At 36.7% G+C, this 22,604-nt stretch overlaps 1 protein-coding gene across 5 annotated transcripts in view; it reads right to left on the reverse strand.

Annotated features, from left to right (window-relative positions):
- Positions 1-22,604, reverse strand: part of SHLD2 (shieldin complex subunit 2) — a 127,163-nt gene that overhangs the window by 72,477 nt on the left and 32,082 nt on the right. The window contains exon 1 of one of the 5 annotated variants that reach the window (XM_036926534.2): positions 4,622-4,945. The exons of the other annotated variants lie outside the window; for them this stretch is intronic. The gene's annotated coding sequence lies outside the window, so the exon portion shown is untranslated. Of the gene's footprint in view, positions 1-4,621; positions 4,946-22,604 lie in introns of those variants that run through there. 5 annotated transcript variants of the gene reach the window in all.

Genomic DNA, 22,604 nt, shown 5'->3' on the forward strand with positions numbered 1-22,604 from the left:
GACCTAAATCTAACATTGCAGAAGAAGAGTTGAGAACATATGATGGTGGTTGTTAATGTATTAGCAACTGAAACAAAGATATACTGCAATTTTCAAACAATTCATAATAGTGATTTGTTTCTAAGAAAACAAAATTATAGTAAGTTTAGCATTCAGTTTTAACCCAAAACAAATCAAAGAGGACTAAGCATCACTAATTACTATAGCCACATATCCCACCCTCATTGAATCCTCCTGGGAAGAATAATTTGCATTAGGAATAAATGGTACGCTAGATTTAACTGATGGTTTACTATTTATGTCATTATTACACTGGCCACTAGAGAGCCCCAAACAGCACAGCAAAAACTTCAAGTTCAAAAGACGTATGAAAAACAAGTGGAAGAGGAAGAAATATAATACCCTCACATGTAGGTGAGAATACTTAAGATATATTCAAATCAAATGCATAAAATTATTATATAACTAACTCCCCTCTCTCGAATCTTTGGGTTTCTCTCCAATGGTTTCTTCCTGTTAGCCTTAAACCTTTAAAAACAAAACAACAAAAAACTTCTATACTGTTTCTTTGTTCTCATTTCCCATCTACTCTTCAACCCTCTTAAAGTGGCTCTTACTTCAGTCATTTTGACTATGGAATTCAAACACTTTTGACTATAGAAACCAATGACTTTTAATAGCCAACTCCAAAAGTCGGTTTTCCATCTTTATCTTATTGCCATTTGCGACCGTTTATCATCCCTCTTTCCTGAAACATTCCACTTTTTTGATTCCGTGAGATCACCATATTGGAATTATTTAATGCTTAAAAGACAGATTATTATTGGTTTACTCATTCATGTAACAGACCTTCTAAATACTATGCCAGGCATTTTGCTAGGTACTGAGAATCAACAGTAGTAACAAGGAGTTTTAACAAGTTCAAAGTCTAAGGGGAGAGAGAAAATGACAATTATAAAACAGTGATATTGAGCTACCACAGGAATAAATGCAGGGGCATCCCTAGAAGGAAAAAGCCTGGGGCAACTCAACCAAAGTAGGACTGCCCATTATCTGCATTTTTCATAGGCCCATTGGACTGCTGTTAGTGACAAAGTTTTGAAACTGAATTTAAAAAATATTCAGGAAAAGGAGTATAATACAGCCCCTGATTCATCCCTTCCCTCAACCCCAACTCAGGAGCCTGGGAAGAAGCCTTATATGTCCCACCCAAAGGACAGACCTGCTATAGGTAATCTCCAACAGGTTTAAAGAGAATGTAGGACACTCACTGCTTTGTGTGTCCTCACTTAGAACTTTCTCCTAAGTGTCCTGTAATCTGACTTCTGTTTCCTAGCTCTGCTAAATCCAAATTGTTAAGTAAGTACTCAGTACTTCACCACTCTAATTGTGAAACTCTTTCTTTATTTCTAGAACATTATTCATTCCTAACTAGTTCTTCTGCCTGATTTTTCTTTCTGTATCTCCTTTCCCTCTTTTTCTGTCATCCATCTTCTCTTTTCCACCGAATTCTGCATAATTTCATCCAATCCCATTCATTTAACTGCTAAATATCTAATTATGCTTTACTGGTGTATACAGAACCAGCCACTCTCCCTAGCATCAGACTGACATTTCTAGCATCACTATATTTGACATAAAGTAGGTAAAAATGCCATCTTCTATTTAGCCTCTTTCTTGAAGGGAAAATCTGACTAAATGACCCTATATCCAGACTAGATTATATAGCCCTTGGATTCAAGTTTGGTATGGTTTATGTTTATGAGACACTGAGGCCATGAGGCCACAGGTCCCCAAGATTCAGCCCTACTTGCCCTCTAGACAGGGGAAGATGGTGAAGCACACAGGGGTGACACAAAGCTGTCTGGAGAGTTCAGAGAAGATTTCCCAGGACAAAAGATGTCTGAAACGAATCTAAGTTCTATAAAACACAAGGTTATTTGTACATCATAATTACCTCAGGATGCCCTCACTTATCTGTCTAAATATATACCTCTGTATGTGTGGGACTCCCCTTCCAAAAAAACTGACTAGAAGTCATGGCCTGTTAACTCAAAAAGGAGTTAATTTTTAAAGTCTTTATATCTCAGGCTGCTGCTACTAAGTCCTCTAGTTTATAGGCATGGTGAGCATGTGAGCAGGGAGATGGGATGTGGTGAGGGCAGGAGAAAACAAAATATAGCAAAAAGATAGAGTTTGAAGATTTAAGTTATGGACAACTGATAAATTTCAATGATTCTAAGATATGTTTTGAGTGTTCTTGGAGGGTTAAAGCTCATTAAGATACCAGTTGAAACTTGCAAGTACATATCCATTATCATAGTTACATATCCATTATCATAGTTAATGATTACACAATTTCTCAATCTGCAAAAAGCCATTTCAGTCAGAAAGACCAATACAACCATATCCTTTATCTTTAGAGTGGTCAGAGTCTGATGAATGGGTCAAAGATTTACAAAACATGACGAACTGTATCAGCAGGTTTGTCTTTGCAGAACACTGAAACTAAAAATGCTTATGACAAAATATATATGGTTAAAAGAGGGTGCTTTCTTCATTTTATTACCAACCTAAATAACTCAGTTGTAAGTCCTTTCCATTCTATTTTACCAAAAACACTAAGGATCATAAAGTTACTCAATAGCATCAAATGACAAAATGAAGAGGCAACATAGGACTGTAATTAAAAGCATAGGTTTTAGAGTAAAATATACATGGGTTAAAACCCTACTCTGCAACTTACTAAAAATGAAAACCTGAATTTGTTGAAGCTAGATGATAGCTACACGGGGTTCATTAAATTAGTCTTTCTATTTCTGTATATATTTGAAAATATCCATAATAAAAGCATTAAATTTATTTATATGTCAAATGAGTATTAAGTTTCTTTATCTGTCAAATGAGAATGACACCAATCCCTGTTCTACAGTGCTGCTGTGAGATGTGCACAGGACACCTACTCAACAAATGTTAGAGTCTTAAACCTTGGAGATTCCACACACTTGGTGACACAAACCAAAACCAATCCATTGATTTCCATCAAAGTTTTGTTTTGAATGAGTATTTTTACACAGTTATAACCATAGAATTGAAATAACTTTATATTCTGCTACAATCCATACATGGCCACCTTTTTATGTCAATCTGTAATCTTCCTAATTACTTTTAATGATAGCTTAACATTTTATTGATGAATCTAATTTAGCTAACCATTACTCTTTAATTCATTAACTTGTTTCTAACTTGTCACTATTATAGCCATTGCTGCAATAAATGATTTGGGGCATTTTGTATTACTTTTCAATTAATTTTTGTGATAAACTCCCAGGTATGGAATTTTTGGGTTAAAGATATGTACATTGTTATGGCTCTTAATATTTATTACCATGTTTGCAAATGAATTAGACAGCATATAATGTGAGAAACAATGGTTAGTAGTTCCTGTCTTACCACAATGTTGTTAGCATCTTAAAAAGTAATTTTCTTAGTAAGGGTACAGAGGTACTTTCCTATTATCTCACTGGCATTTCCCTAGTTATTTCCAAATTGAAAAAACAGTGAATTTTAAATTACATTTGGATTAATATCTTTAATATATTACGAGTATACACATATGTACACTCATGGACAAAGTAATAGGAAAAAATGAATTAAGATAGGCAGGTACATATCACAGAAAAAAATATAGTTAAAAACAAAGAAGACATTTACCTTTCTAATAAATGAAAGAAAAATTTATAAATTAATAAAAAAACATTTCTACCTATGAAACTAGTAAAGATTCACTGCACAAGTATAAGGGTGCAGGGAGATGACTTACACTGATAGGAGTTTAAACAAGTAAAACCTTTCTGGAGGACAATATGGCAATGTATATCAAAAGTCTTTAAGTTCTGCCTCTCATTGGTGCCACAATTATACTTCTGGGAATTTATCCTAAAGGGCAAAACAACATATATCCCCTATAACACTGTATAGCTACAAGAAAGTTCATAGCAGGACTGTTAGAAAACATTAGAAAGTGCATTGCGTGCTGTCTGTTAGATAAATTATGGCACATCCACACAAAAGCAAATTGTTTTAAAAGCCATTTAAAATCAGGAAAACATATAATATCATACAAATTTTTTCCTCGTTATATTGATATGTAAAACAAGGAGACTTAGAAAATTGTACATGGAAGGATTTTGTTTTATATTTTAAAAAATAGCATTCAGGTTACCACTATTTACCTTAAAGTTAGAAACCATAAGAAAAAAATGTGTTCTCCATAGTGACTGAAATCGTTCCTTTATTCTTCAACCTCATTTAATCAATCAAAGTTGTTATCTTAATTCACTGTGCTAAAAAATAACATTGAGAACCAATAACCCATGTACTATGTACATGCTGAACCCTTTTCTCCTAAGAATTACTGGTAGTTACTAAATGCCAGTATCTCAATTTCCTATTTAAAATGATAGAATACTGCCCCATTATAGTGACTTATGAAAAGATATAAGATATATTATTTGTTCCTCAAAAACAAAAGCAATTGAAGTTTAAAATTATGACTCATTCTTGTATCTAAAGTAATAGCTACTAAAACAAACTTGTGAGCAGACAACTGATTTCTTACATATGCTTGCATAAGCTGATTTCCTCTGCAGTAGACTTCAATTTTCAAGTGAGGCATCTGCGACCATGTTCTCATGGCCAGGAGGCACCCTAAGGCCAGGGCAGTGCAGTGAGCCTCTGAATCCTGCTTGCAGGACAGTGGGAATTTCTCCCCACCCCCCTGCCAGGCATTTGCCTTCTCCCAGTGAACTCCAAACTTATAAACAGGAAGTGAACCTTAACCTAACCGCTTTTCTGCTTTAAAAATAGAGTGGGTAGACTTCTGATTTGCCCAGAACAATCCTGGGTTACACTGCTATCCCCATGTCAGCTTCCCTTTTCACTCTTAAAAGTTTCTCCATTTGGAGGTAAATTATATAGTCACCTAGTTAAGAACAAGGAAATACATGAATAAATGTTCTATTAGTGAAGAGGGTACTTCATAATACATTGTATCAGAAACATAACAGGAATTATTATATATATATATATATATATATATATCTTAAAGGTAAAGGGAAACTTTGTTTAATGCTCCCATAAAAAGTTATAAATATTGAAATAAGGTTGAAATGTACCTAAAAATTATAATATGCATTTGAGAAAAAGAATTAAATGAGGCAGAAAAGAGAATTAACCTGTTTGGCAACTAAGGGAGAAAAAAAGTCTGGCTGTCAGTTTCTAGGTAATGCCGCTGCAGACAACAGACAACAGTACAAAAACTTTTAGTGGGTGAGTAGTCTTCCTAGAAAATGTCTCAGACAGTCAGGCATCAACTTGTCCAAGGCTCACTCTTTCTAAGAAAAGTCAAAGGAGAAATCCTAAAATATCAGACTCCACTTCCTCCTCCCACATACCATGTAATAATATCAAAGGAGTGAACCTGAAGACTAGTAAACATGATCTTGTAAGCATAAGGTGGATCTCAGAGGTCTGCCTGCCAACCCGTACTTGCTCTCATCTCCGAAAAACAAAACAAACAAAATCAAGGGGAAAAAAATAAACTGCAATTTAAGCCCTGATGTTCCTTTGTAAAAAGTCATACTCATTGCAGCAAATGGCAACTCCAATCTTCCAGTTCCTCAAGCCAGATGCCTTGGCATCCAAACTGATTGCTCTCTTTTTCTCATACTTCTAATTTGCCATTAAATCCTTCCAGCCCTACCTTTAAATTTCATTCAGAAATTGACCACTTTTCCCTGCCTTCGCCTGCTATAGCCCTGGTCCAAACCACCATCATATGTATTATCTGCAAAAGCCGCCTAATTGGTTGCCCTTCTTCCCCTCCTGCCTCCTGCCAAAAACAGATTAAAGGAAGATGAGGAACTTGCCCCAAGTCCCACAGCCTGGAGGTAGTGGAGCCAGGATCAGAATGCAGCAACCAAACAGCAGAGTCTAAGTTCTCAACCACTATACCATACTGCCCCTCTGGTTTTTGTCTTTCACAACTGTGGAGCTAGAATCCAAGCTAGAACCCTGCCATTGAGTCGTATGAAATAGACCCCCAAAATATTGACATTCTATAGACATATGATAAGAAGAAAATTTCAATATAAAGGAACTTCATTATAAAGAATTCCACTTGGGAAGTTCATTGTAAACTTAATAATGAGGTGAATAATAAATAGCTTTTAACAGGACATCTCTTTTAATCCCCATGTCAAATCTTCCTTCAAATCTAACACATTCTCTCTCTTCCTCCCTCCTTCCTGCCTTCCTTTCTCTCCCTCCCTTTTTTTTTCTCTCCCTCCCTCTCTCTCTTTTAATGATCTGGCAATGTTATGCTAAGCTTCCAAGAAATTAAATATTCAAATTAAAAAACCTGTTGCTTGGATCTTACTACACTGATGGACAGTGACTATAATGGGGTATGTAGTGGGGACTTGATAATGGGGGAAATCTAGTAACCACAGTGTTGCTCACGTGATTGTATATTAATGATACCAAAATAAAAACCTGTTGCTTGGCAAATTAAAGAGTAATTGTAATAAACTACAGACAACAGAGCGACCTTCCTGACCTAACCCTCATCACTTTCTTCTTCTCATCTTTAATATCCCACAGTGTACCTCAGCACCTCTGTGCACCTGCTGCTCCCTCAGCATTAAACATTCTTCCCTTGGACTCCTGTTTACTGTTTTTTTTTTAACTTGAAATATAATCAAACATTCAGTAATAGGCACAAGTCTTAAGAGAGTCTGTTCCAGGACTATTGACAATTGTCTACCCCCACCCCCCACGGTAACCATCATCCAAAATAAGACTCAGAACATTTCCATAGACCTCAGGAAGTTCTCTCATGTCCTTCCCCACACAGTTTGCCTCCCTTTCCAACCTACAATTGTTTGAATTCTATCACTATAGGATAATTTTGCCTTTTCTTGGACTTCATAAAAACCATATAGTATATACTCATTTATGTCTAGTTTCTTTCAATTAACACAATGGTTTTGAGATTCACCTATGTTGTTGGGTCTCTCAGTTGTTGGGGACTGTGAACACCCCAAAATGTGTTTATCCATTTTCCTGTAGGTGGACATTTCAGTTGTTTCCAGTTGGAGGCTATTATGAATAAGACTGCTGTGAAAGTTCTTGAGTTTGTAATTATCTTTTCATTTCATCAACTATTTAGGAGTAGAATTGCCAAATCAAGGGATAGATATATATATTTAACTTCAGGAGAAACTGCCAGTTCTCCAAAGCAGCTGTCACATCTTGCGTAGCCACCAGTAGCATACAGTCCCGGTTGCATAACATCTTCCCTAATATTCAGTGCCTTCAACCTTTCTCACAGCCTTTCTAGAGGGCATGAAACATGAGCTCATGTGGAGTTTATTCTGCATTACTTCTCTGCTGACCATGTGCTGTTGAATTTCCTTTGCAAGTGTTTAGTGGCTGTTAGTATACCCTCTTTGGGGAAGTCTGTTCCTGTCTTCATTTTGTTAGTATTTCCTCTTTTCTTCATTTTGCCCTTGGGTTATTGAAGTTCTTTATATACCATAATGCAAGTCCTTTTGGCAGGTAAATATGCTGGCAATATTTTCCCCCACTCTGCTTATCTACTGTCTTTTGTACTGGTATTTTTTAAAGGACAATAATAGTAATTTAGATGAGGTCCAATTTATCAATTTTTTAATGTATCCTTCTTATTTTAGGATCTTATCCAATAAATCTTTGAATACTCCAAGATCATACAGATACTCTCCTTTTTTCTTTCTAAAACCTACAGTAGTTTGAAATATGTTTGTTCCACAAATTCTTTGATATTCCTCTCTTTTAGAGGTGAAGTTTAATTCCTCTATCCTTAAATGTAGGCTGGAATAATTAATAGAATATGGTGGAAGTGACAGTATGTGACTCCCTAGAATGTCATAAAAGGCAATGCAGCTTCCTCTTTGCACTAACTCTTGGACCACTTGCTCTTAAGGAAGAGCCATGTTATGAGGGCACCCAAGTAGCCCTATGACAGGCTCACGTGGTGAAGAACTGAGTTCTTCTACCAATAGCCATGGGAAACAATCTGAGAAGGGGACTCTCCAGCTCCAGTCAAGCCTTCAGATAACTGCACTCTTGATAACATCTTGCCTAAAACCTCATGATAGACTCTGTGTCAGAATTACCTAGCTAAGTTCCTTCTGAATTCCTGACAGAGAGTAGCTGTAATGTAATAAATATATGTTGTTTCCAGCCTCTAAATATTGGAATTTGTTATGAAGCAAGGGATAATAAGGAAGTTGTATAGTTTTTGCTTTTGCATTTTAGTTATATGATCCAATTGAAAATTAGTTTCTGTGTACAAAATAAGTGGGGGTGGTAGTTCATCGTTTTCCATATAGGTATCAAGCTACAGAAACATTTGTCTTTCTCCCATTGGATTGACTTGACACTTTGGTAATAAAATTGTGAGTCTGTTTCTGACCTATTTGATCTATATGTCTATTCTTACACCAGTACCACACTGTCTTGATTATTGTAGCTTTATGAAAAATTCTGATATCAGAAAACAAAAGGCCTCTTTTGTCCTTTTTTGAAATTATTTTGATCATTCTTAGTCTTTTGCATTTTGATGATTTTTTAAGTTTATAAACATAAATTTATAAGGTTATAGCTTATTTATTTCTTCAAACAAAGCCTACTAGGATGTTAATGAAGATTTCATTGGATCAACTTGGAGAGAATTTCGTCTTACAATGCTGACTTTTCCAATCCATGAATATGAAATATCACCATTTATCTAGGTCTTCAGTGTTTTCTTCATGCTATTATAAGTGATAGTTTTTATTCTGATTTTCAAATTGTTCATTGCTAGTACAGAGAACTACAAATGATTTTTGTATATTGACTTTACTAAATTTACTTATAACAACTGTTTTTTTTTTTATCCTAAAGGGGCTTTCTATGTACACAATCACATCATATGTAAGTAAGTTTTGCTTCTTTTCTAATTTTTATGCCTTACTATTTCCTTTTTCTTGGCTTATTATACTTTCTAGGATCATTAATTCAATGTTGAATAGAAGTGGTGAAAGTGAAATATATAACCATATTATTGTTTTAATAACTATAGGACCCATGGCTAAAGCTGGCAAATGCTTATAATGAGTCAGACAGTAAATATTTTAGGCTTTACAGAACACAATCTCTCACAGTTATTCTGTACTGTGGATATAGCAGGAAAGCAGCCACACAGACAATACATAAGGCAATAAGCGTGGCTATGTTCCAATAAAACTTTATGGTCACCAAAATTTGAATTTCCTATTATTTTTAAAAGTCACAAAATATTAGTTTCCTTGTGATTATTTTCTAGCCATTTTAAAATGCAAAAACATTCTTAGGTCTCAGGCCACACATGAAGAGGTGATGGGCTATATCCTGCTCATAGGCTGACCTTTACTGATCTCTGGCTTAGACCATTGATATGAGAACTTTCTTCTTTTCTATAAGAGTATTAAATACAAAATGTTTCCCTCCAAACACTACTTTAACTGCATTATTATTTGTGTTATTTCTGCTTTGTACTATTTTTTAGCCATTGTTATAGGATTTTCAATTTACATCTTTAACTTTACACAATCTTCAAATAATATGCCTCTTAACCTAGATCAAGAACATTACAACAGTATTTTCCCATTTGTTCCTTCCCATTCTTTGTGCTCTCATTGCCATACATTTTACTTATATATGTGAGAAACCCCAAAATTTGCTGCAACTATTTTTTATTCATATAACTGATTATCCTTTAAAGAGATTAAAAATAAGGAAAACATATTTAATATATACCCATATGATTGCTATTTCTGGAACTCTATGTATACATTTAACGTTTTCTTCCAGTAGCATTTTCTTTTTGCCAGAAGAACTTCCTTTAACCTTTTTTTATAGCTCAGATCTGCTGGCAGTAAATTCTCTTATCTTTATTAATCTGAAAGAATTATTTTTTAAAGATATCTTTACTGAGTATAAAACTCAGGTTGACTGTTTTTTTCAACATTTTGAGAGATTGCTTCATTCTCTCCTGGCTTTTAATTGTAGATTTGTGCTTCTTTAAGTAATGTGTCTTCTTTTCTCTGGTTACTTTTAAGAATTTCTTTTTATCACTGAGTTTCAGTAATGTGATTACTTTATACCCAGGTATGATTTTATTTATGGTTATTTTGTTTAGGGTTTTTAGGATTCTATTTATGGTTTTTCTGCTTAGGGTTTATTGAGATTCTTGGACCTAAGAGATCGTGATTTTCATCAGATTTGGAAATTTTTCAGTCATTTATTCAAGTAATTTTTCTGTCTACCCTTTCCCTTTATTCTGAGACTCCAATTATGTATCTATTAGACAACCTAATTTTGTTCTACAGGTTATTGATGTTCTATTAATTTTGTTTCAGTTTTTTTTCTCTTTAACTTCATTTTGAATGTTCCATTTTCAAGTTCAATTATCTTTTCTCCTACAGTGTCTAATCTGCTGTTAATCCCATCCAATAGTTTATTTTTCATTTTGGACATTGTATTTTTCATCTCTAGATGTTCCATTCGAATCTTTTTTTTCTATCACTCATTTCTCTTATCATATTCATGTCTTCCTGCTTGAACTTATGGAGCACATTTATAACAGCTGTTTTAACATCTATGTCTGATAATTCCAGCATCAGAAATATTTCTGATGATTCTACAGTTCCAGGTCTCTTTCAATTGACTGGTCTTTCTCCTGGTTATAGGTCATTTTCCTGTTTTTTTGTACTCTTAGTAATCTTTTGTTTGATGCTGGACTTTCTAATTGCTGGGTATTGGTTTTTACTGTATTTCTTTAGAGTATTGGGCTTAGTTCCAGTTGTATTACTTGCAAAATTTGCTTTTAAGCTTTATTATGTGGGTTTAGAGAGACCTTTAATCAATGGCTAATTTAAATCCACTCCAAAGTCTCTAGCTTATGTGTGAAACATTATGCCTAACAGAAACACAAACTATTCCCAGCAGTGTGCAGCTCCTGGAATTGCTCAACATACTGAATTCCAGTGTGATTCTTCCAAGCATTGTGGAATTTCATAATCTGCATGTGCAGCTAAGTATTTAATAAAAGGTGCTAGAGGAACCTTCTATAGATCTCCAGAGATCTCTTGGTTCTATAAAGTTCTGTGCAGTAAGTACCCTCTGCTCCAATTTTTTACCCCCACAATTCTAGTCACCTTAACTTGTGCAAACTCTCCTGGACTCTATTTGGGATCCCCTACTCTGTGCTGCAATCTAGAAACTGCCTACAGGCAGTATGCTGGGACACCTGTAGGGCTCATATCATTTGTTTCAAGAGTCACCATCCTGTACTGTTTTTCAATGTCTGAAAACAGTTGTTTCACATATTTTAATCTTATTTTCTAGTTATTTGCAGTAGGAAGGTAATTTCATAGCAGTTAGTCCTGCATAGGCGAATATGTTGTCTTCCTCTTTAAGATTTTTTTAGTGGTTCTTCTGAGATTAAAAGGTGCATCTGGAAGTTATCACAGTCTATCTTTGAGTAAGAGTATACTAATTCACAGTGTATGAAACTTATGACAGTGTAATTCCATTTTCCTTCTTTTGTAATCTCATGATTTTATACCATAGTTCTATTTATGCTATGAACCCCATATATATAAATATTTCGCTTCAAATAGCCAATAATCTGTGGTATATTATAGGTGAAGGTACCAAAATTTTTTCTCTACATTTATGCAGATATTTACCATTTTTGGTGTTACTCATTCTTTTCTGTAGACCCAAGGTTCCATCTGATCTCTTTTATCTTCAGCTTGTGGAACATTTTTTAGCATTTCTTGGCAATCCAGATCTGCTAGAAACAAATTCTTTCACTTTTTAATCTGTATGCAAATATCTTTGTTTTGCCTTTCTTTTTGAAGGCTATTTCTGCCAGATACAGAACTCTAGATTGACAGGGTTGGTTTTTATTTTTAAATCTTTCAGCACTTTTATGGATGTCATTTATAGTCTTCAAGCCACCATTTTTTCTACTGAGTATTTAGCCATTATTCATAATTATTCCTATGTATTTAAGGTGTTTTTTTCCTTTTGGTAGCTTCTAAGATCACTCTTTAGTGTTCAGCAGTTTGATTATGATATGCTTAGGTCTGAGATTGTTTTGTGGTGGTTGTTTTGTTTTGCATTTAACCTATATGGGTCTTGCTGAACTTCTTGAATTTATGAGTTGTGTCTCTCATCAATTTTAGAAGTTTTTGACCATTGTTTCTTCAAATACATCTTCTGCCACATTCCCTCCTCTCCTTCTGAAATTTCATTTACATGTACAGTGGACTGATATTATCCCATAGATCTGGGAGCTCTTTTCTACCTCTCCCCTACTCTTTGTTTTCTTTGCTTATCAATTTGGATATGTTTTATCTACATGTCTCCACATTTACTGATCCTTTCTCATGATATGTCAAGAAACTGTTAAGCCCAAGTAAAACACTCTTCATTTCTAATATGGTATTTTTCACTTCTAGAATTTTGTTTCTTGGGTATAGTTTCCATGAATGTTAAAAACCCCCAACTTTTCATGCATTTTGTCTACTTTTACCATTAGATCCTCTAGCATTTTTTTTCTAGTTATTTTTAAATCTCTGTCTGATAATTCCAACATCTGGATTATCTCTGGGTCTTCTCTACAAGGCTGTTTCCTCTCTTGACATTTGGTCACATTTTTCTTGCTTTTCCTTGTTTCTTGTAATTTGTTACTATAAACCAGACATTGTATATAAAAATACATTAGTTATTGAAGTAACATTTTACTTCTATAAAGAGACATGGCCTTTCTGTCTGAGTCAATCTCATCTGTAATTTAGTTGGGTCTCGGTTTTGATGCAGCTTTATTTTGATCACTGGCTTCATATATGTAGAGGGTGGTAATCAGGACTTTCACTTAAGAAAGGCCTTTGGCCAACAGACACATGAAAAGATGCTCCACATCGCTAATTATCAGAGAAATGCAAATTAAAACTACAATGAGGTATCACCTCACACCAGTAAGGATGGCTGCCATCCAAAAGACAAACAACAACAAATGTTGGCGTGGCTGTGGAGAAAGGGGAACCCTCCTACATTGCTGGTGGGAATGTAAGTTAGTTCAACCATTGTGGAAAGCAGTATGGAGGTACATCAAAATGCTCAAAACAGACTTACCATTTGACCCAGGAATTCCACTCCTAGGAATTTACCCTAAGAACGCAGCAATCAAGTTTAAGAGAGACAGATGCACCCCTATGTTTATTGCAGCACTATTTACAATAGCCAAGAATTGGAAGCAACCTAAATGTCCATCAATAGATGAATGGATAAAGAAGATGTGGTACATATACACAATGGAATACTACTCAGCCATAAGAAAAGGGCAAATCCAATCATTTGCAGCAACATGGATGGAGCTGGAGGGTATTATGCTCAGTGAAACAAGCCAAGCGGAGAAAGAGAAATACCAAATGATTTCACTTATCTGTGGAATATAAGAACAAAGGAAAAACTGAAGTAACAAAACAGCACCAGAATCACAGAACTCAAGAATGGACGAACAGGTACCAAAGGGAAAGGGACTGGGGAGGATGGGTGGGTAGGGAGGGATAAGGGGGGGAGAAGTAGGGGGGTATTAAGATTAACATGCATGGGGGGGTAAGAGAAAAGGGAGGGCTGTACAACACAGAGAAGGCAAGTAGTGATTCTACAACATTTTGCTATGCTGATGGACAGTGACTGTAAAGGGGTTTATAGGGGAGACCTGGTATAGGGGAGAGCCTAGTAAACATAATATTCGTCATGTAAGTGTAGATTAGTGATACCAAAAACAAAGCAAAAAAAAAAAAAGGGCAGTTCCTGTGTGGTAACCTCCAATGAGTTCTACACAAGGGTATAAAGGGCATATAAAAGTGTAGGCAAAGGGTCTGTTTGTGTCTATACAGAAGATCAAAGCCTAATTTGGCTATCCCGAAAATGAACTAAGATACGATATGAAAGAGAACTTCCAACATCAGCACTCTCTGGAAGACTCATGCCAGAAGATGATCATCAAAAAACCCCAACAAAGATCCACGCACTGCTACAGCTGTAGATGCACTCATCCCACCGGTCCCTGGACTTGCCATGGGAATGAAGAAGGAGATATCTAAGCTGGCCTGTGCATTCAGTAAAACAACAAATTTGAGTGGATCTATACTGTTGGAACTCAACCAAGAATTAGGAGAAGTGCAAATTGTAGCGCTCCAAAGTCTTACAACTACAGACTATTTACTGTTAAAAGAACATATGGCAAGTGAACAGTGCCCAGGAATGGGTTGTTTTAATTTGTCTGATTTCTCTCAGACTGTTCAAGTTCAGTTGGACAATATCCACCATGTCATAGATAAGTTTTCACAAATGCCTAAGGTGCCTAACTGGTTTTCTTGGTTTCACTGGAGATGGCTGGTAATTACAGGTATGCTTTGGTTATGTAACTATACTCCTATTATGTTAATGTGTATGCGCAATTTAAGTAGTAGCTTAAAACCTATTCATGCTGAAGTACTCTACAAGAAGATATGCCAAAGAAATAATCAATCTTCCCATGTTTTCTTCCGCCTGCTACTTCTACAGCTTTTCTTCTTCCTTCCTAATTACAACCCTTAAATAGAATTCGTGCCTCGTATCAAATTTATCGAGTATCATAATTCTTCCAAGTGGTAAAGATACCTCAAGACAAATGCTGGGCATAGAAGCCACAGGGCATAAATATGCAAAGATGTAAAAAGCTAACCTTTTCAAACAATAAGGCTTCTCTCTCACTTACCAACTTCACATTTCCCTGTATGGCCCCGGAAGATGACTGGTTAGCCAGAGACGGGTAAGATTCCTCAAGGGAGGAACAACCTAAGACAGGCACAGTCGCAGGGGGGCCATCAGGTGAGAAATTGGGGATCAACAGAGGTGAGGCTTAGAACCTCACCCCCCCTGTTCTGAGAGAAATCTTCTGCATACGTGGATGTTTTATTGCCCTGGTCTAGCTTGGATTAACACATAGTCTACAGGCACACACCTGATCATCTACATTTGCTCTCTTACAACACTAAACTATGTTTTCTACCTTTATCTTGTATCTACCTACCACTTCAGCATTTTATTAAAAATAATAATAATAAAGAGAGAAATGTAGTATCCACACATAAATCAAGTATAAAAACCAAATGAGTATTCATATTTGAACTGACTGTTTAGAGTTCATAATGCATGAGCAAAACTGAAAGTTTCTTTGATGACTGCCCTTGTACTGTTCACTATGTAACTTATTCATTATGTAAGAATTTGTTCTCCATGTAAGAACTTGTTTGTTATGCCTCAGAAGATTGGAGACTGACGAAAATTAGGCTTGGGGTAGATTAATGATTGTGCATTGAGCATTGACTCCCCTATACAGAATTTTATTGTCGTTAACAATCATTTGATCAATAAATATGAGAGATGCCCTCACAAAAAAAAAAAAAAAAAAAAAAAAAAAAGGACAGACTTCCAATGGTAAAATAAATAAGTAACCGGGATGTAATGTATAGCATAAGGAATATAGTCAAGATAATGTAACAGCTTGGTAGGGTGATAGCTGGAACCTCGAATTATGTATATAAATGTTCTACCACTGTGTTGTACACTTGAAACTAATGTAATGTAATACTGTGCGTCAACTACCCTTCAATAAAAAAATAATTATTAAAAAAAAAAAAAAAATTGTAGCGCTCCAAAATCTTACAACTACAGAGTATTTACTGTTAAAAGAACATAAGGGATGTGAACATTCCCCAGGAATGAGTTGTTTTAATTTGTCTGATTTCTCTCAGACTGTTCAAGTTCAGTTGGACAATATCCACCATATCACAGATAAGTTTTCACAAATGCCTAAGGTGCCTAACTGGTTTTCTTGGTTTCACTGAAGATGGCTGGTAATTACAGGTATGCTTTGGTTATGTAACTATACTCCTATTATGTTAATGTGTGTGTGCAATTTAAGTAGTAGCTTAAAACCTATACATGCTGAAGTACACTACAAGAAGATATGTCAAAGAAATAATCAATCTTCCCATGTTTTCTTCCGCCTGCTACTTCTATAGCTTTTCTTCTTCCTTCCTAATTACAACCCTTAAATAGAATTCGTGCCTCATATCAAATTTACCGAGTATCATAATTCTTCCAAGTGGTAAAGATACCTCAAGACAAATGCTGGGCATAGAAGCCACAGGGCATAAATATGCAAAGAAGTAAAAAGCTAACCTTTTCAAACAATAAGGCTTCCCTCTCACTTACCAACTTCACATTTCCCTGTATGGCCCCGGAAGATGACTGGTTAGCCAGAGACGGGTAAGATTCCTCAAGGGAGGAACAACCTAAGACAGGCACAGTCGCAGGGGGGCCGTCAGGTGAGAAATTGGGGATCAACAGAGGTGAGGCTTAGAACCTCACCCCCCCTGTTCTGAGAGAAATCTTCTGCATACGTGGATGTTTTATTGCCCTGGTCTAGCTTGGATTAACACATAGTCTACAGGCACACACCTGATCATCTACATTTGCTCTCTTACAACACTAAACTATGTTTTCTACCTTTATCTTGTATCTACCTACCACTTCAGCATTTTATTAAAAATAATAATAATAAAGAGAGAAATGTGGTATCCACATATAAATCAAGTATAAAAACCAAATGAGTATTCATATTTGAACTGACTGTTTATAGTTCATAATGCATGAGCAAAACCGAAAGTTTCTGTGATGACTGCCCTTGTACTGTTCACCATGTAACTTATTCACTATGTAAGAATTTGTTCTCCATGTAAGAACTTGTTTGTTATGCCTCAGAAGATTGGAGACTGACGAAAATTAGGCTTGGGGTGGATTAATGATTGTGCATTGAGCATTGACTCCCCTATACAGAATTTTATTGTTGTTAACAACCATTTGATCAATAAATATGAGAGATGCCCTCACAAAAAAAAAAAAGAAGAAAAAAAAAGGAAAAAAAAAAAAAAAAGGACAGACTTCCAATGGTAAAATAAATAAGTAACTGGGATGTAATGTATAGCATAAGGAATATAGTCAAGATATTATAACAGCTTGGTAGGGTGATAGCTGGAACCTAGAATTATGTATATAAATGTTTTATCACTGTGTTGTACACTTGAAACTAATGTAATGTAATACTGTGCGTCAACTAGCCTTCAATAAAAAATAATTATTTAAAAAAAAAAAAAAAAAAAGAAAGGCCTTTGATCTTATACCAGGTAGGATTCCAGACATTGGCCTGTGCTTCCAAGCTAAGCCTCCAGCTTACAAAACTGAAGGAGAACTTTACATGCATACTGGAAATGAACTATTAAGTAAACAAATGGAAGGAGCCATGTTTCTCACTATTAAAGTAAGAATTTACAGATAAACAAGGGGAGGAGTTTATAATCATCTCTGTGGTAATGGATTTGAGTTGGATATGTCAGCATGAACTCATGTTTAGCTTAATATAGAAGGGTAACATAAAAATATTTACAGATAATGTGTATATACACAGATTAGTATAAGCACATACACCTCCTGGCTTTGTCAGCTGAGAGGACCAACAAGCAACAATACCCAGTAGCAACAAGCACATCTAGCATCTAGATCTTGGTTTCTCCATTCTCCAGTAAAATGAACCAAGGTTCCTTGGAGAAATGGCTGATTCTAGAACTGCAACAGGAAATATACAACGTGAGCCTGGAATATCATGCAGTGCCAAAAAGTAAAAAAGTGCTCACACACACACACACACACACACACGGAAGGGATATGTCAAAGAGACACAATAAAACTGAAAGAGATTCCAGTGGCCAAAGCTGGAACAATTTTGCTGATATAATAAAGTAGTGATTGGATATAACCTCAAGCATAATATCAGTCCATACTGATCTTAAAAAAGACTGAATGAATAAATGAGGGAGAAGAAAAAATCTCCTACAAAGGAGAATTCCAAATAATTTATGTGATACCCCACCCTTAAAGAGAGGGAGTATAATCATCCTCTTCTTAAGTGAGGACTGCACATAAGTGACTTCCATCCAAAGAGTCCAGTATGCAAAGAGAAAGAACAAGAGTAACTTCATGGAGAAGATACTTGACAAACACTGCCCTGACTAAATGATCAAGGTGTATATCAACACTGATAAGTCATGTTGACAATATGTACCCTTAATATAATGAAATGAAATGGTGCTTAACTTTTGTGGTCTTCCTCCCAAAAACTCCAAGCCCCAATCTAATCATGAGAAAAATATGAGACAAATACCAATAGAGGATATTCTAAAAAATATCTGAACAATACCCTTCAAATCTGTCAAAATCAAAACAAGGGAAAATCTGAAAACTGTCACAGCCAAGAGGAGTCTGAAGAGACATGATAACTAAATGTAATGTAGAAACCTGGATGGGATCCTGGTGCATAAAAAGGACATTAGGCAAAAACAAAGGACAGTGAATAAAGTATGGATGTTAGTTAAAAATAATGTTTCAGTATTTGTTCATTATTTATAACAAATATGCCACACTACTCCAGGTGTTAATAATAGGAGAAATTGGGTGTGAGTTATATGGGAACTCTCTGTACTATCTTTACAAATTTTCTATAAAACTAAAACTATTCCCAAAAATAAAGTTTAATAAAAAAAAAAAAAAAAACTGGGTCACTCTGTGTTAAGCACGACTGCCAGACCTTTTCATTTGCTACAGAATCTCTTTCCTTTCCAGTCCTACACCTTGCTTTCTGCAGCTCAGGTGATCTATTTTAGCACTGTTCCTCTCCCAGCTTTCCCTTTAGAGGACAGCTTCTCTACATTATGTAAAGACCTGAAATAGAGGAGTTTCTCTTACCTCTCCTTCCCTGTTCCCTGTCCTTGGTGACTGAAAGCATAGAGTGCCAGAGGGTGGGGTGGAGGTCATCCCCAGTCCTTTCCCTGCCTCCAGGGATAGTTGACTGAAAACCTGGAGTGCCTCTGGTGGGTTTGTCATATCTCCTGCTCTGCTCCTTCATCCTCCCTCAACCTCCCAACTTCTGAGGGTAGTTGCTGTGCACACAGTGGAAGTTCTGTGTGCGTCAGGAAAGATCTCTGTCAGGTCTACTTCCCTGGCTCAGACTTGAGGCTTGGTACCCCCTGAGCATTCAGTGAAGACCTGTGGGGTGGAGCTGGAGGTAGCTGTGGACTTCCTCTTTAATGCAAGAGGAATAGGGCTCCTTAGGATTCTAATCTGCCACTGGGGAACCTGTTCACTCCCCCAGCACATTAAGGTCTCTGCTCAAATATCACCTTTTCCAAGAAGCCTTCCCTGATCACCCATCTGAAAAGTTTCACCAGATATGGCAAATCCATAGGAACAGAAAGCAGGTTAAGTGGCTGCCAAGGGACTAGGGTAAAGTAGGAATAAGGACTGGCTGCTTAATGGGAAGGAGTTTCTTCTTGGTATGATGAAAAATTTCTGGAGCTAGATAGCAGTGATGGTTATAAAACATTGTAGGAATGTACTTAATGCTACTCAATTGTACACTTTAAAATGTTTAATAAGATTACCCAGGGAGGAGGTACTCAAGATGGCAGTGTGAGTAGGGCAGCAGAAATCTCCTCCCAAAACCATATATATTTTTGAAAACACAGAAAATACAACTATTCCTAAAAGAGAGACCAGAAGATACAATACAACAGCCAGTCTACATCTACATCTGTGGAAACTCAGCATCTCGTGAAAAGGGTAAGATACAAAGCAGTGACCCAGAAGGACACGAGCACTCCCCCCACCCCAGCTCACTGGCAGGAGAAAAGGAGTTAGAGTGGGTATGGAGTGGAAGCACAGGACTACTAAATAAACAGCCCTAGTAATCTGCACCGGGAACACAGACACACATTGCAAGGTGTACTGGATATTAGAGAAACAGAAAAGTAAAATCTGAGACAGAGACTGCAAGTGGGTCCCCACAGCCGGCGCCCTTGGGACAAAAGAAAAGCCAGCACTTTAAAAGTCTTAAATGGACAAGGGTTTAACAGGTGGACGAAATCGTCCCAGGGTACTCAGCCCAGCAGGCTGGGAATCTTGAGGAATTTCAGGAGCCCTAACCCCCTGGGTGGCAACACAGCTCTGAAGGCCCTCACAGTGATAAGCAGCCTGCCGTTCATTATCCTCCACCAGCACTGCAAGCAAACTGGCTGACTCGCCATTGCTGCAGACTAGCCAGGGAGCAGCCCCACCCACAGCAACCATACAGAGTCTTCTCCCAGCATGCAGCTAATGGCGACAGACCCAGAGGCTGCCACCAGCATGCAGTTGCCAGGCACAGGCAGAGGAAGCCAGCGCAAGGTCCAGAGGGCACAAAGGGGAGCTATTCTCGCAGGAGAACACACCCGGAGCATCTGTGAACCCCTGCAGTAACCTAGGGTATTCTGAGGGCTGCACTGCCCACAGCAGCTCAGGGGATGAACCCAGAGACTGCTCCCTGTGGGTGGGTAACTGGCACAGGTAGTGGAGAAGGGCAAGGCAACCAGCAAGCAGGAAGGGACTTTCTTCTCCCAGCCGACACATGCGCCACCTGCCAGCTATCACTTCTATTGCCATGAAAAGGCAGAAGAATCCGTTCCAGTAAAAAGTCAAACAACTCCAGAGAGAGGGCCTGGTGAAACAGATACAACCAATCTTCCTGAAAAATGATTCAACATAAAAGTCATAACCATGCTGATGGGCAGCAGAGAAAAATGCAAGAGCTAAGGGATGAAGTCCAGAGGGAGATAACAGAAATGAAACAATCAATAGAAGGACATAAGAGCAGACTGGATGAGGTGCAAGAGACTGTTAATGGAATAGAAATCAGAGAACAGAAATATAGAGAGGCTGAAGCAGAGAGAGATAAAAGATCTCCAGGAATGAAAAAATACTAACAGAACTGTGTGACCAATCCAAATGAAATAATATTCGTATTATAGGGGTACCAGAAGAAAAAGAGAGAAAAAAAGGGAAACTGTCTTTGAAGAAATAATTGCTGAAAACTTCCCTAAGCTGGAGAAGGAAATAGTCTCTCAGAACATGGAAGCCCACAGACCTCCCTAAACAAGGGACCCATGGAGGACAACACCAAGACATATAATAATTAAAATGGAAAATATCAAAGACAAGGACAGGCTATTAAAGGCAGCCAGAGAGAGAAAAAAGATTACCCACAAAGGAAAACCCATCAGGCTATCATCAGACTTCTTAACAGAAAACTTAACAGGCCAGAAGAGAATGGCATGATATATTTAATGCAATGAAACAGAAGGGCCTTGAAACAAGAATACTGTATCCAGCACAATTATCATTTAAATATGAAGGAGGAATTAAACAATTTTCAGATAAGCAAAAGTTGAGGGAATTTGCCTCCCATAAACCACCTTTACAGGGTATTTTAAAGAGACTGCTCTAGATGGAAGTACTCCTAAGGCTGAACAGATATCACCAGAGAAAATAAAATCACAGCAAAGAAAGCAGACTAACCAAATACTAACTAAAGGCAAAAAGTAAAATTAACTATCCACAAAACCAGTCAACGGAAACACAAAAGAGTACAGAATAAAACACCTAACATATAAAGAGTGGAGGAGGAAGAATAAAAAGGAAGAGAAATAAAGAATCACCAGATTGTGTTTATAATAGTTAAATTTATAGTTAAGTAATAAGTGAGTTAAAGTTAGACGGTTAGATAGTAAAGAAGCTATCCTTGAACCTTTGGTAACCATGAATCCAAAGCCTGAAATGGCAATAAGTACATATCTTTCAATAATCGCCCTAAATGTAAATGGACTGAATGCACCAATCAAAAGACACAGAGTAATAGAATGGATAAAAAAGCAAGACATATCTATATGCTGCTTACAAGAGACTCACCTCAAACCCAAAGACATACACAGACTAAAAGAGAAGGGATAGAAAAAGACATTTCATGCAAACAATAGGGAGAAAAAAGCAGATGTTGAAATACTTGTATCAGACAAAATAGACTTCAAAACAAAGAAAGTAACAAGAGATAAAGAAGGACATTACATAATGATAAAGGGGGAAGTCCAACAAGAGGATATAACATTAATATCTATACACCCAACACAGGAGCACTGACATATGTGAAACAAATACTAACAGAATTAAAGAAGAAAATAGAATGCAATGCATTCATTTTAGGAGACTTCAACACACCACTCACTCCAAAGGACAGATCCACCAGACAGAAAATAAGTAAGGACACAGGAGCACTGAACAACACATTAGAACAGATGGACCTAACAGACATCTACAGAACTCCACACCCAAAAGCAGCAGGATACACATTCTTCTCCAGTGCACATGAAACATTTTCCAGAATAGACCAAATACTAGGCCACAAAAAGAGCCTCAGTAAATTCAAAAAGATTGAAATTCTACCAACAAACTTCTCAGATAGAAAAGGTACAAAACTAGAAATAAATTGTACA

This window comes from Manis pentadactyla, chromosome 8 (genome assembly GCF_030020395.1).
Source record: "Manis pentadactyla isolate mManPen7 chromosome 8, mManPen7.hap1, whole genome shotgun sequence".
Classification (NCBI taxonomy): Eukaryota; Metazoa; Chordata; class Mammalia; order Pholidota; family Manidae; genus Manis; species Manis pentadactyla.